The 16,704-nt window shown below is 43.6% G+C and overlaps 1 protein-coding gene across 1 annotated transcript in view; it reads left to right on the top strand.

Moving 5' to 3' along the window:
- Positions 1 to 1,867: 1,867 nt before the first annotated feature.
- Positions 1,868 to 16,704, top strand: part of LOC147620971 (protein CHROMATIN REMODELING 35-like) — a 53,471-nt gene continuing 38,634 nt past the window's right edge. Inside the window, exon 1 of the mRNA XM_086825263.1 lies at positions 1,868 to 1,990. The gene's annotated coding sequence lies outside the window, so the exon portion shown is untranslated. The remainder of the gene's footprint in view (positions 1,991 to 16,704) is intronic.

Raw genomic sequence — 16,704 nt, 5'->3', positions numbered from 1 at the left:
AATTACATAAAAACCATTAGAATTTAAACATAAATGAAAATTAACTTCAATAGCATTTATTAAATTATGTAACTCTTCACTACTATTCACCAATTAACTTCAATAGCATTTAAAAAACCATACCAATTAAGCTTCTCAAGCTTGAGAGGGGTTGAGAAGAGAGAAACATTGAGAAATTATAGAAAAGATCAATATTCACTAATTACCTTACAAATTGCTTGATTCTTTGTTCACGGTAGAGGCCCCCAACCAATCAATTGGTTAAGTATGTTGATGGAGTCACCAATGGGGATTGAAGAAAGAGGGAAGCTCCAAAAACTAGTGAATTATTAATGAATTCATAGTTCTTGGCTTAGGTGGAGTAGAGTAACGATGTATAAACACTATATATTTTTCAACAAGGGGAAGGCTTCTATTTATAGGAAAAATTGAGCTCCTAACCAAACAAACTGATTCTAGAATTTTCTAAATCAGTTTGGTCAATATTTGACCATTTTTAGGTCAGTTAAGCTAACTTTTTGGAACTAGACTTGAATGAGGAGAGAGGAGAGATGAAATATCTCAATTTTTATGAGTTTAAAACTCATTCAAGCATGTGAAATATGCACCTCCTTTAAAGAACTCCCCTTCCTTACATATGTGTCATAATGGAATCATTATACCCAAAATATCTCATATTTTTAATATTGCTCATAGTTTTTTACTAATAAACCTTGTACATTTTCAACTCTTCATCTTATGTGAAATATGCACCTCCTTTAAAGAACTCCCCTTCCTTACATATGTGTCATAATGGAATCATTTTAATATTGCTCATAGTTTTTTACTAATAAACCTTGTACATTTTCAACTCTTCATCTTATGTGAAATATGCACCTCCTTTAAAGAACTCCCCTTCCTTACATATGTGTCATAATGGAATCATTTTAATATTGCTCATAGTTTTTTACTAATAAACCTTGTACATTTTCAACTCTTCATCTTATGTGAGCATTTACTCATTTTTGGATACCCAAAATATCTCATATTTTTAATATTGCTCATAGTTTTTTACTAATAAACCTTGTACATTTTCAACTCTTCATCTTATGTGAGCATTTACTCATTTTTGGGTATCTTCTTTTACAAATTGGATTTATCTCCTCCCTACACATGGATTGATGCTATATAGGAACCTTAATTGGACCATAATCCAAAAATTTCTGAAAATCTAGACCCTTAGGCTAAGGTCCTTTATACCCATTTCCAATTAATTCCAATTGCACATTGGAAAGTTCTTTTTGAATTTCTGTTTCAGGGAAACTTATTTTAATAAGATGAGATAATTTTCTATCTAAAAATATTAAAAATTTGAATATTCTCTCTCTAGAATATTTTCTCTCTCTAGGTTAAAACAGTTAGAAACAAGTCTTTTATATTTCTGAAGAGGGATTGATTACAGGGGAAGATGCTGGACATTTTGAGAGGCTGGGGAGGAATCTTACATATTGGGTTCAAATCTACCCTAGCGGTATCTAAAATTTAGTACCCATTCTCACATACAAGGTTCTTAAAAAGGGTTGAAAAAATCAATATCTTCAAAAAGTCATATATTAACAGAATATATTGAAGAATCGGTGGAATTAAACCTACATACTTGAATTTTAAAAAGAAAACAAAGTCTTCTAAAAAGAACCTGAGTTCATGTGACCAACGGATCGACATAGCCACTTGGGGTTGGGCGTCCATTGTGGTGAAGTGAATGCCAGATAACATCAAAAAGAGAAAAGGAAAATGGGCCATTATTTAAAGATGTCCATTCATACTTGTGCGGGTGTGTACATACACGGACGTGAGATTGATGCGGTGCTGGCTGTAAAGGCTTAACTTTTTGTATTCGTGTTACCACGCACAGCCAAAGGGACTCGGGAGCGGGGCAACGAAACAGCAATCTTACCAAGCAGAGAGGGGGCAGTTGCTGCTTCTCAGCTTGCAAGTGTCTCCATTGCAGGTCAGAATCGGGCGATTGTGTGTGTGTGTGTGGGGTGCGCGCGCGCGCAATGCATGATGACCGCTGTATGGGCATACGTAGGTGCTTTGTGGGCGTGGTTACCGGCTTGAACAACAATTTGGGCTCTGGAGAAAACCCTAACAAGGTCTTGAGCTTGCTTTTTGTGCGTTTCTATGGTGTCGCTGAAGCAATGCCCGTCAATCCTCTTTAACTTCCTGTTATTTCCTTAACAGTTTCTGTACCTTTTAAGGGTTTCAGCAGAAAAAAACCCTCGAAGATCAATCATGAGTATCGCCATAATGCTTTCTTTTTAAAGTGCTTCATCTTTGATTTTATGTGGTTTTTTTTTGACATACAATATATGCATTATTTTATTAGGGCTTTTCATGCAAATTCCCATCTTTAAACCCTACGCAGCAAGAGGGTTTTGAGGGTCGAAGCTGAACCAGAAGCAGGGTCTGGAACATCACTTGATTTGCACCCGGGCCTGTGAACCGAGGAAGGTCCATGGAAAAAATGCACAAAATGTGCCTTTTCTGAGTTTGTTCGTTTGTTTGTTTTTTTTCTCAAGCATTTCTTGGGGAAGGGGACGGGTGTTCTACCCTCTCCCGGGCCTGTGAACCGAGGAAGGTCCATGGAAAAAATGCACAAAATGTGCCTTTTCTGAGTTTGTTCGTTTGTTTGTTTTTTTTCTCAAGCATTTCTTGGGGAAGGGGACGGGTGTTCTACCCTCTCCACGTTCTTATGCTAGAAGAGACGAAGCCACAACAGCTGAAGATCCCTTTCCCCATCAGTGTGCACCTTTTATCCTGACGTTTCATACAGGCGTTTGAAACATGTTTCATACAACCTGTTTTTTTTTTTAATGGTGGTTAAAAAAATGTCACGATATCAGATAGCATGTATTGCAGCATGCTGCCAATGTTTTGCATGTGTTTGAAGTTTGAACTGAACTTTGCCTTTCTTTTTATCTATGCTGGTTGTCTTGTCACTGTTTGAAAGCAGGCAATGCATGATTCGTATGATAGAATGTGTGTTTTTAACACTGAACCATAGTTGTCAGACTATGGTTCAGTTGTAAGACTATGCTCCCACCATGATGTGTTGTGCTACCAGGGTAACTCTTGACTATCACCACCATGATGTGTTGTGCTGCTAGGGCAACTCGTTGCTTTTGCTCTTAATTTTTTGTCATATAGTGGACCTTGCCTATAGAACCTTTGCATGCAGCAAACCTAAGAGTGAGCTTCCATGCATGAAAGACGGAGATATTCGAGTCTATCTGGGTTGCCTTACTTCATCGGCCCGAGGAGGGAATGTATAGGAACCACAGGGAATGGTCGTACGTGTTATAGGGGCAGCATTCCAATGCGATGAATTACTGGATACTTGAGTATCAAGAAATGATTAAAGGTTACAAAAATATGGTTGCCTATTGTGTGCTGTCCTGCAGCTTGAATAGGCTGCGTTTTTGCTGAATCTGGCCGCCTACTGTGTGCTGTCCTAAATCTGGCATTTGAGTGCCCACCATTGGGCCCCCTGATGCGCCTTCTTCCACTCCTGTCACAATGCGTTGGGAGCACCAACTGGCTACCGGGCTTGCTTGCTCTATCTGCCCTCTACTTGGTGTGTTTGGCCCTTTGGTTGAGCGTCCCTTGCACACACCGAGCTATCTGGTACAAAATTTGCAAAACGCAGCAAAAAACGCGAACTTGAGTGAAAACGTGAATGATGATGGGGTCCTTTACGATGGATCTCCACGCCCTTATGAGAGAGAAAAATTGCAGCCTTTCTACCATCAAAAACCTGATGCTTTGATACCAATGTAACATGGGTGCTTGTGGAAGCGTGTTTATGAATTGATTGCTTGCGATTAGCGCCTGATCAAAGACCCATGTTCAAATTGCTTCTTCTTTATGCTCAATACATAGTAGAGATAGATGACCTAATCTACCATGTATTACTAACATGAAGTGTATACATAGATACTCAATGGTAGCACTGCCCCTGAGTTCTCAATGACTCAATGATGATAAATGAATGAATATGGCTAAAGCTTAGACGCCTATTTATAGTGTCTAATGCTGGTGAGTTGGCCACTAACTCTATCAACCCTAATAATAATGTCCATCTAGGTGTGTTCACACAACAACCCACTAACTCTATCCACACTAGGCTACACATTGGGTGCTTGGACAATATTACAAAGAAATACAACAGCCCTTATAAACACACAAATCCGGCAATGTACTCGACCCCTGAGCTGGCAAATGGGTAGAAGCATGTCCACGTCACATTTGGGAGAGTATGCGGTGTTGTGCTTGGCGCTCATGGGTTTCGGCTCCTAAGTTTGTTTGTCATTTGCATAGGAGACACTAGGGGAATGATAGAAGTGTCCAAGCAATACTCCCATCTCAAGGAAAGTGTTCCCACTAATTCAGGATGGTTTTCCTTGGGGCCTTTCAAGCTTGTACTTTGACCACACAAGCAAAGGCCTTAGAATGATAGGTAACAAATGTCAGATTAGCGATTGTGTCATAACCCTCCATGTTATGTTTACTATTTTAGTCTCACATTGTGCCCTTTATGATAAAGTTGCACAATGCGGAAGCAAATCAAAGGAGAGGGGGAGAGAAAAGGAGAGGGGGAGAGAAAAGGAGAGAGAGCACTTGTTGACAAGATCACCTTCATTATAGCATGAGGCTTTTACAATGGCAATAGCCAATAGAGAGTATTACAATGTGCTAGGATTGGATGGAACAAGTGATTATGAGGAGGCTCCTTATATAGTGATGCAGGGAGTTGGTCGACTGCCCCTATGGAGTTGGCTGACGGCTCCAAGACCCACAAATAAGGAGAAAAATGTATACAGTCTCCAAAACATTGAGATACACAATATTCTAACACCCCCTTTGCAGCTCATAGTGTGCAAAAGTTGGAAGAAGATGCAACCATAGACCCTCTAGTAGTGCAGATACCGGAATCACCTCGGAGAGAGCAACCAACCTGTTTCTTGGAAACACAATGCCACCACGAGCAACAAAGAAATCTGCTTGGCTCCCACACCAGTGTGTAGTGAACTCCAAGAATAGAATGATGAGCTACCAGACACACTGTGCCCATTATCCCCCAACAGTGGACTGTGAACATATCACGTCCCAAAACCTCGAACAATGAACTTGGAATAGATCATGTCCATAGGCTTTGCTACACCACAGCTAACCTTGTCTTGCCAAATTCACGGTTTCCATGCACAGAAAATGGAGCTGCTTACAACCCCCTCTCCTGCACACAAGCCTCCTCTGGCAGGAAGCACATGGGGAAAACTATTTGTATACTAGAGAAGAAGACCATCCTAGTCCTCCTGAGTTGGAAGCGTCCTGGGAGCCCTAGATGAGTCACTAGAAGTATCTGTATCACTGTGTTGTGTCTTTGCCCTGCTTCTTAGATAAAGACTTTCCCTTGATCTTGTCCTTCTTCTTGGACAAGCAGTCGTTAGACAAATATCTTCTCTTCCCACATGAGAAGCACTGACTCCGACCTTTCTTCTGTACTGAAGCAAGTGCCTGATCCAAACTATTAAGGGACACCTTGATCTTACCCTGAGAAACGAGGACAGACTCTTCTTTAAAGAGAAGGGAGCTGAGGTCATCAAAATTCAGTTGAGTGGTTGTTACTTGGCACCTCAAAGCCCGGGAAACCACATCATACTCTGGGGGAAGCTTGGTGAGGATAAGTGCAGCAAAGTTGCATTCCGTACTTGTACTCATCCGTTACGTACTTTCAATACATATTGTGCTGATACCATGCTTTCCATACTCGTACTTTAAAAAAAGTTTAAACGGGCTAGTCACCAATAACTACTAGTGAGAAAACATGGTACGTAGGTTGATGTTGAGAAGCTCGAGCATCGCAAACAATAGCATGTCGAGGAGAGTGACATGTATGTGATGAGCAAGAGGAGATATACAGAAAGCTTCATAGAGAGCTAGAGGGCATTGATAGATGAGTCACTTGAGCTTAGTCTTAAGCTCTCCCGACCACTTCCCTCACTTCTTCAACTCGATAGAGTCATCCTTCCACCTCTAAAGGCGCCAGGGTGTATACTTGTGGTGCACATTCGTGAGGAAGAGCTGCTAGAGCGACTGATAGAGGCGATCTAGAGCACTAGATGCAGACTCTTCCAGAGGAGAGACCTTGATCCTCTTATGATTGTTGAGGAGATATTGGGTATTGATGTACCTGATGATGTGGAGCGGGAGCCGCTATATGATTTTGGTGGGAATCTCCTCATAGATAGAGACTACCCATCTGCAGGCTTGGATGATGAGTGAGTGATAACTCATGAGACTTGATTTATGAGCTAGTGGCGTTGTGGAATGGAATTGGTCGCTCTTACTAGTTAGTAGTTAGCATATCAGTAACCACTGACTAGTCACATATTCAGCTTGTAGCTACTAGTGGTTAACCTAGTACGTTCTTGATTTATGATCAACATGTACGATGTCATATTATTTTGTGCTGGGCATATGGCTATTGGTGTTTGTTCTAGGATTTTAGATTCAGCAAGACATCATGTTGTATGCCCGCAACTCATTTGACATTTATAGAGCATAGATGTTTGAATTTCAATTGTTTTTTGTGCAATTTTGTGTAACTATGTAGCTAAATTATGAATAGTTTATAATATATATATTTTATTATAGATACAATATTTTAAAAAAGTGAATGTACTTAAAGCACTTATCCCGATGTTTACTTGACGTACTCGTACTCATATCATACCGTACCGCACTATACCTAAAGTATGCAACCACTATGAAGTGCAGCCAATTGAGCATTGGACAAGGCAATTGCCATTGCCAGTAATTGGTCATGGATAACCTTGGCCTTCATAAGGAACGACTGCATAGAGCTACCAGTAGGGAATAACATACCGTAGAGTTGCCCTTGCAAAGTAACTCTCTAAAGGGTGCAAGGTGAATCTCGAGCATAGAGATCCTCCAATTTGGACCATACTTGATTTGCACTGGCAAGAGTTTGCACGGCCGGTGAGACCTCCTTCGTAATGGTCCGCACAAGCACGGAGAGTGTCTTCAAATCACGATCCTCCTGTAATTTTGTAAGGAATTCATCCTCCTGAACCTGGGTCCAACACATGGAGTTCTGAGGACGCTCGGGCTTCTTTTCACAACCTTGAAAAATCTAACACAAACCCTTATGGATGAACCAGATTGGCAGATCCGCATATTCAGCTTCCAATGGACATAGTTGGTTCCGTCCAACTTGTCCTCCTTGTTTGTAAGGGGGGAGCCATATTCACAGCAATAGCAAACCTCTGCAAGCAAGCCACCAAAGACTTCTCCAACAAACTCCAACGCCACGGAAGGGAAGGACCGATTGGTAGAAGAGAAGAGAAGAAGATAGAATAAAATTAAGCCATCTATCTCTCTCTCTCGTGTGTGTGTGTGTGTGTGTGTGTGCTTGCAACAACGAACTCAAGCTCTCCCTCTCCCCTGCATTCTCTTTATGGTATGAGAGATTTAATTTCTGTGAGAGCTAAGGAGGAAAGCAAGAGGCAAGAACAAGCAAGGAAGGAAGTAGTACACAGGTAAGAGCATCATCATCTCTTCCCCTTCTTGTTTAGGTACAACACCCCCTCGGTAGTTCCAGGAGCTACACATCTCCGATTGAGGAGTTGTCTTCGTAGGCTTGGAGGTGCGTGTGTGGTACACCTTTTAGAATTGAGGAAGAGTGGGACTGGACTGCAGCAAACAAGCCCACAAATTGTGCCGGAAAACACCCACGAAGTAGGTAGAACCGCCAAAGAAGAGGCATGCTCTTAATGCCACTAGTTGGGGGCGCTCCACACTCAAAGAAGACCAACAACTGCTGACCAGGGCTGAAAATGCAGCCCACACACCACCAGCAATAGAAAAAAAACGCTGATGAAGAAGATGGCGGAAGGAGAAAAAAAATGCAGCCTTCCACCAAAACACAGCCGCTACGTTGAAAATGCAGCACCCAGGGTGAAAAGGCAGACACAGATGTGAAAAACGCAGCCACCTAGATGGAAATGCAGCAGCAAAATGCAGCCACCAGTAGATGAAGAAAACATAGCCGCATGCGATGAAGCAAAATCGCAGCCTCCTGCTGCTGTAGATGCAAGAAAACCCAGGCTTCCTCTTCCAGCAAAAAACGCCAACTTCAGCAGATGAAGGAACGAGATGTGAATGCCAGCACTGAAGTGATTGATACGATGATAAAGTTGCACAATGCGTAAGCAAATCAAAGGAGAGAGGGAGAGAAAAGGAGAGAGAGCACTATAGCACGAGGCTTTTACAATGGCAATAGCCAGCAAAGAGTATTACAATGTGCTAGGATTGGATGGAACAAGTGATTATGAGGAGGCCCCTTATATAGTGATGCAAGGAGCTGGCCGACTGCTCCACGACCCACAAATAAGAAGAAAAATGTATAAAATCCCAATAAAAGTAGAGTCCCAAAAACACTGAGATGCACAATATTCTAACACTTTAGTCATCTACTCTCTAACTTGTGCTGGCCGTGTTATCAAAAGCTTGTATAAGCGCACACATCATCACACAATTGCCCAGGGACTTTCTTAGAATGCAAAGTTCTGTCAACAAGACTGGATGGCCATTCGAAGCTTCCAAAGGCTACTCCTTGGGACTGTGTTTTGACCCTATGGCCTTGGATTTTTGCGTGCAGGAAGACTATGTGTTAAGGGAGCTAATTGGTCATGGTTCCCTTTTGAGGTACATATCTCAGGATAAAACAGATTAACTCGTGGGATTTAAAGGAACCATCAAATGAAATATCAACAGGTTCATAGAGGATTTGTGCATGGACAGCTCACGAGCAGATACTATGAGGCTAGAAGGGCCGCAGTAGGAACATGGGATGAATCTGTGTAGAGGTCGCAGCATATTTGTATACTGGCAAAAATGGAAAAATAAGTACAGCCAGATAGATGAGAATTGTCTTCGTGGTTTGAGCTTTAATGCTCATGTGGATTTCTTTTGTGCCATGGATGATCTAGGTTTATACATGTGATGGTCTATGTCAATCAATGATGCAGTGTTATAAATATCAATTATCATGGGGATTGTGGTTTTTTTTCTGGGGTTTGATGTTGTAGACACCTTAAAGCCAGCTGGATGGGGAAGAGGAAGAATGATGGAATGCCCTTCCTGGACGGCGTAATGTGCTTTAGAGGTGCGTTTGTTTCAAATTTCTTTTGAGGCTGAATATGGCATGTGATACCAATTGTGCAAGTAGATTTCTATACAAAACAGTAACTTAATGAAAAATTACTACTGCCTGGATGTCCAGTCCAAAATTTTTCCCCAACAAAGACTCTTATTAAGTATGGTAGAAACAACATGAGCCAAGGCTTGAGGAATCAATACATTTTGTCCATTTGTTTCTGGGAACAAGATCCTTCTATTAGTTACCAAGCAAAACAACCATAATGGCTAAGTACAAACTTGGCTCCACATAGGGAAGCGAAAGTCGAGAAAAGAAAAAAGGGGGAAGGATGCTCTCCAGCTCCAAGAAAAGACTTTTATTTCAGTATGATAGAAACATCACAAGGCTCAACGAATCAATACATGGTAGACCATGAGTGTCAGGCATCATCAGCTGAAGGTGCAGAGGGTTGGCTTTGGCTTGTCTGAGCTTGAGGGAAGAAATTTCGACTTAGATCTGATAGTCAGAGGGCTGTCAGCTGTCAGCAGTCAGAAGGGTCTGGGGTCTGATTGGTTTCAGTGTCTGTGAGTCAGTTGATGTTAGATGAGTGTCTATTATGACGATCCTAGTGTGGTTTGAGTGTTCAGAGTGTCTTGAAGTCTCAGCTGACACAGAGGAGGGGAATTCTAACTCAATTGAGTCGGTTGAGTCAGCATGCATAACATGAATAAATCATATAGGTGGCTGAAAACTTATGGATTTAATAGCAATTATTTGCACAATTAACAGAGCATTGATATAATAGCTTGCATCACAAATAGAGAATTGCTTTGGCTTGGACTTCGATTAAATAGCCTTCATGCAGAATTCGACGTGTTTTACCACTTGGGCTACCGACATAAAATAGTCACACATATAAATCTCTTTATATACATTGTCACCCCATTTAACATTTACAAATGAACCTTAGTCTATCAACATTCAATGTTTCTAGCACTTTAACTAATGAGAATGTCCTAGGTGATAATAAGTGAGCATGATCCTTCAAATCTCCCCCTTAATGATGAGCTTGCTTTCCTTCAAACTTGTCATGTCTTTGTAAGTACTTGAGTTTTGTGAGTACATCTTCTACTTGTTCTTCTATGAAACAGTAAGCATGTTCCATCTCTTTTACTTGAACCTTCATGCGGTCAAAGTTTAAATGGACTTCAACGTGCTTTGTAAAAGCATGAAAAATATATTTCTTTGCAAGTTGAATAGAGTTTTGGTCACCACACAGAAATCTGATTTGGATCTTCTTGATCCTCTGTGATTTCATAATTAATCTCGTCAACCAAACGCATTCATAGATGGTATTCTTGGCTGAATGACACGCTGCTTCACGAGAGGATAAAGCCATAGTTGATTGCGTTTTGCTCTTTCATGAAATGGATCTGGAATGAAGAGAAAATGCATAATTATGGCAGAAGGAACCGTCTTGCCTGCAAATCATGTGCTCAAGGAGGTCGATCAGCAGCCCAGCCTCTACATGTTAGGGGCTAATTTGAGCAAGTTCCAGAAAAAGCTAATTTCCACCAAAAAAAGCATGCAGCATGCACCCACTATTAGCCTCTTCACCCACCCTTTTTAAGGCATTAAAATGATTAAAAAACGTTTTAATCACATGTGCCCAAATTAATGCCACGCACTTGCTTTTTTGTAATCCCTGCAGTGCGCCCATAGCTTGATCACAGGCAGCCCATACCTGAGAGCCCACACACATGCAGGGGTATGCCCATGTGTACGACAGCCCCCTCCTGTATTGTCAGCTCCTATGCACACTATGGTGGAGTCAAGCTTCCCCCTCTGCTTCTTCGGAGTATGAACATACGCATCACTCCCAAAAACATGGAAGTGCGAGACATCAGGTTTCCTGCCAAAGTATGCCTCAAATGGAGTTATGTTGGTACTGAAGTCGTCGGAGATCGGTTGAGGGTATGGACAGCCGTTGCCACAGCCTCTCCCCAAAGTGGACGAGGAAGATCACGATGCTCCAGCATGGTCCTCGCCATCTCCACCATAGTCATGTTCTTGCGTTCTACAACTCCATTTTCCGAAGGCGATTGTGTATTGGCCAGTTCCCTCTTGATGGCATGGTCTGCACAAAATCTGAGAAATACAGTCGAGGAGAATTCTCCTCCTTTGTCAGCCCGGAGAGTCTTTACCTGCAATCCAGACTCTTTCTCCACCATCACGTGCCAATCCTTGAACCGTGCAAAAGCTTGGTCCTTATGTGAAAGAAAGTAGACCCACGTGAATCTGGTACAGTCATCAACAAGTAACATAAAATAGAGATTCTCCCAATGAGATGGTGTCTGCTGAGGTCCACACAAGTCAGTGTGAATCAACTCCAACGGTTTCGAAGCCCGCCGCCTGGAAGCCTGCTTCGGAAAGGATTCCCTGTGCTGCTTACCACGTATGCAAGAACTGCAACGTCCTTGCCTACTGCCAACATCTGGCAAGCCAACCACCATCTGGTCTCGGAAAGCTCGCCGCAGTGCATCCACATTTAAGTGGCCAAAACGAAAGTGCCACAAATCTCCGACCTGAGAACCTGTCAACGAGGAAAGTGCAGAGAGCTTGTAGATACCATTCTCCACACTGCCTTCCCAAACAACCTGGCCAGTCTCACAATCCCGTAGAGCAACTGAATGTTCCTCAAATTCCACCCGAAAGCCAGTCTTGCATACTTCATGCACTGACAGAAGATGAAAACCCAGAGCAAGGACATAAAGAACACGGGAAGCATGCTTGCCCCCCTTGCCGTCGGGAATAATCTCCATCCGGCCCTCACTGTGTATCGGAATAGTGGAGTTGTCGCCAATAAAAATGCGACCTGACTGCCGTTTCAGATCCAAAAAAAAGTCACGGGATGGAGTCATGTGCCTGGAAGCACCACTGTCAAGAATCCACTCTCGGGTATCCTTCGCGGTGAAGCCAACTGCCTCCTCGCTCGAAGACGATGAAGCATCGGAGTCCATCATCTCTAAGTGCACAAATGCAGGAGTCTTTGCAGCTGAGGCTGAAGAATCAGCACTCTTCCCAGTCCGCTTAGGACAGTTCCTCCAATAGTGGCCTTTCTCGCCACAATCATTGCAGGATCGTTCGGCCTTCATCTTCTCTCGTTCGGAGTCGGGCTTCTTCTCAGAAGACTTCTCCGGTGAAGCCTTCCCTTTGCCCTTGTTGTTATTTCGGCCTTTCGACCGTTGGCCAGTTAAGGCCTCCGAACCTCCGCTGTGAGGAGGGTTCGTGAAACGTTCCTCCTGGTCCAAGACCATTGGCACAAGCTCCTCCCAGGTAATGGTGCTGAGCCTGCCACTCGTAATCAAAGAGGAGTAGAAAGCAGAATACTGAGCAGGCAAGTGGGACAGCAAAGTAATGGCCATGTCTTCAGATGATATCTCCTTCCCAGCCTGGAGGACTTCCTGCTGAAGGGCCTGTAGCTTGTTAATGTGCTCCCACATCGTTGATGACTTTGCAGGGTTCATAACTCGCATCTGCACTTCCAAGGAGATCCTCTTCATGGGTGATACCCTGTTATAAAGAGAAGCCAAGTGCTGCCATATGCCTCTGGCCAGCGTCATGTGCTTTACGTGATTGATCACTTGTGGTGTGCAATTGAGGAAAATAAATGACCGGACCCTGGCGTTGACACGATCCCACATCTGTGCCTGTGCCTCTCGGTCCTTCTTGATCGACAGTAACTCCCCTTCGTCTGCTTCCGGCCGTGGAACCCCGATGACGATGAAATCAGCAAGGTCATATGACTCCAGCACAGACTCTATCATAACCTTCCAGATGCCATAATTGTTCCCGTCCAACTGACGGTCCATTGGGAATGTGGGGAGAGTCGGGATCTTCCAGTGCTTCTCAGCCATCTCTAACAAATCTGCCATCGCGGGGATGTAATTGAAAAAGGGTGGGTGGGAGGGAAAAAAAAACTCTAAACCTGCAAGTGGCTGTCCAGCACCTTAGCCCGCCTTCCTCTTGCAACTTCTCTTCCCGAACAGTCCAAAACAGTCCACCAATCAGCAACTTAACTATCCCCCTCTTGCTCAAAAAACTCCCAAGATCTATCAAGAGCCTAGGACTCTGATACCATGTCAAAATACGCAGCGGAAATGATAACCAAACTTGAAACCACAAGAGCAAGTAGAGTGCAGAAAATAGACAGCACAAGAAAGACAGAGAGATAGGTGTGTAAACTCTTCTCTATACACAAGATCCCGAGAAAAACTGAATGAGTACAAAGTGGGGATCATGGGGCCTATTTATATGGCCCCATAGATGCAGTCGGCTAGCGCATGAAGTGCCACCAGCCCTCCACAACAACTGGGCAAAGCCAGTCGGCCAACAGAAAAACACCACGACCTCCTCTGATCAAGTCGGCCAGTCTTCAGGAATACATGAGTGCAGTCAGCCAGCATCAGAGGCTCCTACCAACATGTGGCATCCACCCACACCAAGGAAAAATGGGGAAAAAATACGGGGAGCGAGGAAAAATGATAAAACACCTATACAGGGCGGGCACACCCACAACAGAGGCCCTGGTGTCTGATTAAGACAGGAGATGACTTCTAACAAATCCAGCACACCAAGAACTTCACATGTGTGCAGGTACAACAGGTACTATTTGTACAGCTGGTACAATGAATTCAGCAGGCAAGTACAATCAGGTACAACGGGTACATATGGGCAGCTAGTAGGTACACGTGCGTCGTGGGCAGCCAGCAGGTACAGCAGGTACTGGTCAGGTACACGTGGGCAACCAGCAGGTACACAAGGGTAGCCAGCAGGTACACATGAACAGTAAATGAGCATGAGGGTGCTGTACAGCAACAGGTGCCCTGCAGGCGGGTACAACAGCCAGGTACAAGCGTGGGCATCAGGCGGGTACAACAGTTGGTACAGTTGGGTACAGCAGCTGGTACAAGCGTGGGCAGCAGTCGGGTACAGCAGCAGCACATACCACAGGTGATGGAGAGAAAAGATTGCAAGCGATGGAGAGAGAGAACCCACCAACCTCACCGTGGGCAGTTTCCAATAATGTTCCATGCAAAAGCCTTTTCAAAGGTTATAAAACCTTAATACATAATTAACACTTATAGACACCATCCAAAAGAAAATGTCCAACCCCTTTTTAAATGTGTGTGAACACATTAGCTTATAAACATTAAAGTTAACCATAGTTTATGGATGTTACATTTTAAAAGGGCCAAAATGGTAATACTTACCACCTGTTCACACGCCACACCACCAAGTCAGCAAACAGCATTCCACGGTACATTGGGTGCATCCCCGTCAAGTGTACTGGCACAACATAACAGGCAGACACACGCAAACAAGTCATGTAAAAACAAATTTATGCATGCAGGCATAAATGCATGTGCACAAATAGTGGATGAAATCTCCCTTTCATGAATGCATGTGCACAAATAGTGGATGAAATCTCCTTTTCATGAAACTTGTACAAGAGGTTCCTGTCAGGCACAAAATTGGCGCGACAAATATAAATAAATATGTCCTAGTCTTCCTATATGGAGGGACAGTCCCATAGGTAAGACACCATCCTGGCTTTACACGGGTGGCACCAACAGGCTCCCGTCCATAAAGCACGAAGCAAATCACACACGGGTGACACGAAACTGGTTCCCGTCCATGTGACGCAGCACTGGTCGCACACGGGTGGCACTGATCGGGCTCCCGTCCGTGTGACACTATAAAACTAGCCCTTTCACATGGGACACTGGCCTGGCCCCATGTGAACATTGCACAAATCTGGCCGCTCTATGGAGTGACAATCCCATAAAAGTGGCTCCAGAAATGGAGATTGACCAAATGGTGACACAAACATAGATCCATTCAAGCTCACCATCGAGCATGGAGGTTAGTAGCATCCGAGACATGGATCCACGTGCAAAACTTTGGTGTCCCATATCACCAACACAAACCTCTCCATTGTATGCAAGGAGTATTCTCACGAGCCTCGAGTACAAGCTGAAGCTTTCTCGCAAACTGACTTCAAAAGTCCGTTATATAGGTCTCCTATGAACCAGGAGCCATAAATAGCCCATGTTGCATGCGTGGAAGTCGTTGCTGTACTGATCGAGAGCCCTAAGCTTGATTAAGAACAAGATGATGATTAAACATGATTAAGACAACGGAGCGAGAAGAAGAGAGAGATCGATGTCAGGGTTTTTCTTGTACTTAGTATTGTACAAAAAGGTGACATTGTTGTCTGTACATGCTTGGGTCCTTGGTTAGTCCCAAAGGGGTTGATCTATGGCCTCTTACATAGCTTCTACTGGTTACTAGAATGATGAATGAGTGAACTGTTGAATGAATGATTGAAATGAGAACTTATGCTTTTATATTGGTTGAGGATGCTGTCACCATTTGGCCACCCGATTGGTCCACCCGTGCTTTCTTATCATGTATGTATATTGGACTGGTGTCCATGGCAGTTGTATATGCCGGGGATTGATGCCACTCATGTGATACTGTGGACTTGGCTTTCCGTTGGGACTTGTGCCTCCGTGTATATGTTCGGAAATGCTTGGTGGATTGCTGTTCCATTGGGTCTGGTACCTCGTGTACTTGCCTGGAGCACGTCTATTTTGGTATAGTCTCATGAGCGGGGATTGTCCATACCAATGCTGCATTGCATAGCATCTTTATGTGCTTGCTTGCAATTGAAATTGCATGTTGTTTTCATGCTTGCTTGACTAATGTGTAGTTCCGGGTAAGGGGACGCCTGCCCGCGAACCGTGCGTATGAAACTGTCTACTGACATGGTTATGTGGCATGTGACAGGTGTTAAGTATTGGTCATAAACTTGGCCTTAGGAGTTAGCACTAATTTATAAGTGAGCGTGTACACACTTCATTAAGTTTTGGGCAACCAAAACTCACTTATAAATTATGACCAGCCCGGTGTTCACACACACTGATGTCCTGAGGTGGACATAACCCAATGTCCGCCGCCCAGACCTTATCCCCTTTGTACAAAGGGAGTAACCAGCCATGTGTCCACTCTAGCTTGCTCCACAAAGCACCTGTCTGCCACCTACACTGGACAACTCACCACCTCACTCCTCTTCCTCTCTCTAGAGATTGGCGCCTCCTTCATGAAGGCTGTTGGGCTGCATTTTCTGCACATTCTCCTTTCCAACTCCATTTCCAAGCTTGCTAAGGTGATTATCAAGCTTCCAAGAGTGATTCCGGATGCTAATCACTCTCATACACACTCCCAATGATTGAAATTCAGCAAAACAGTCTCTTTATTGCTGTAATTTCTGGTCTTTTTGTTGAAAACCCTAATTTCAGCCCTCCTTTCTCAAGCTGAACCATAGGGGAAGCTTTCCCAAGGTTCCCTTCATGCTCTTGAAGACTTTTGTTGCGAAGAAAGGCGACAAATCGAAGATCTCAACACTCCAAGGACTTCCATTGCGAAGACTTCCGCTG

Source organism: Cibotium barometz, chromosome 31, assembly GCF_041138505.1.
Source record: "Cibotium barometz isolate CiBa-2024 chromosome 31, ASM4113850v1, whole genome shotgun sequence".
Classification (NCBI taxonomy): Eukaryota; Viridiplantae; Streptophyta; class Polypodiopsida; order Cyatheales; family Cibotiaceae; genus Cibotium; species Cibotium barometz.
The sequence above is the reverse complement of the archived record's forward strand: the minus strand, read 5'-3'. Positions and strand labels throughout refer to the sequence as shown.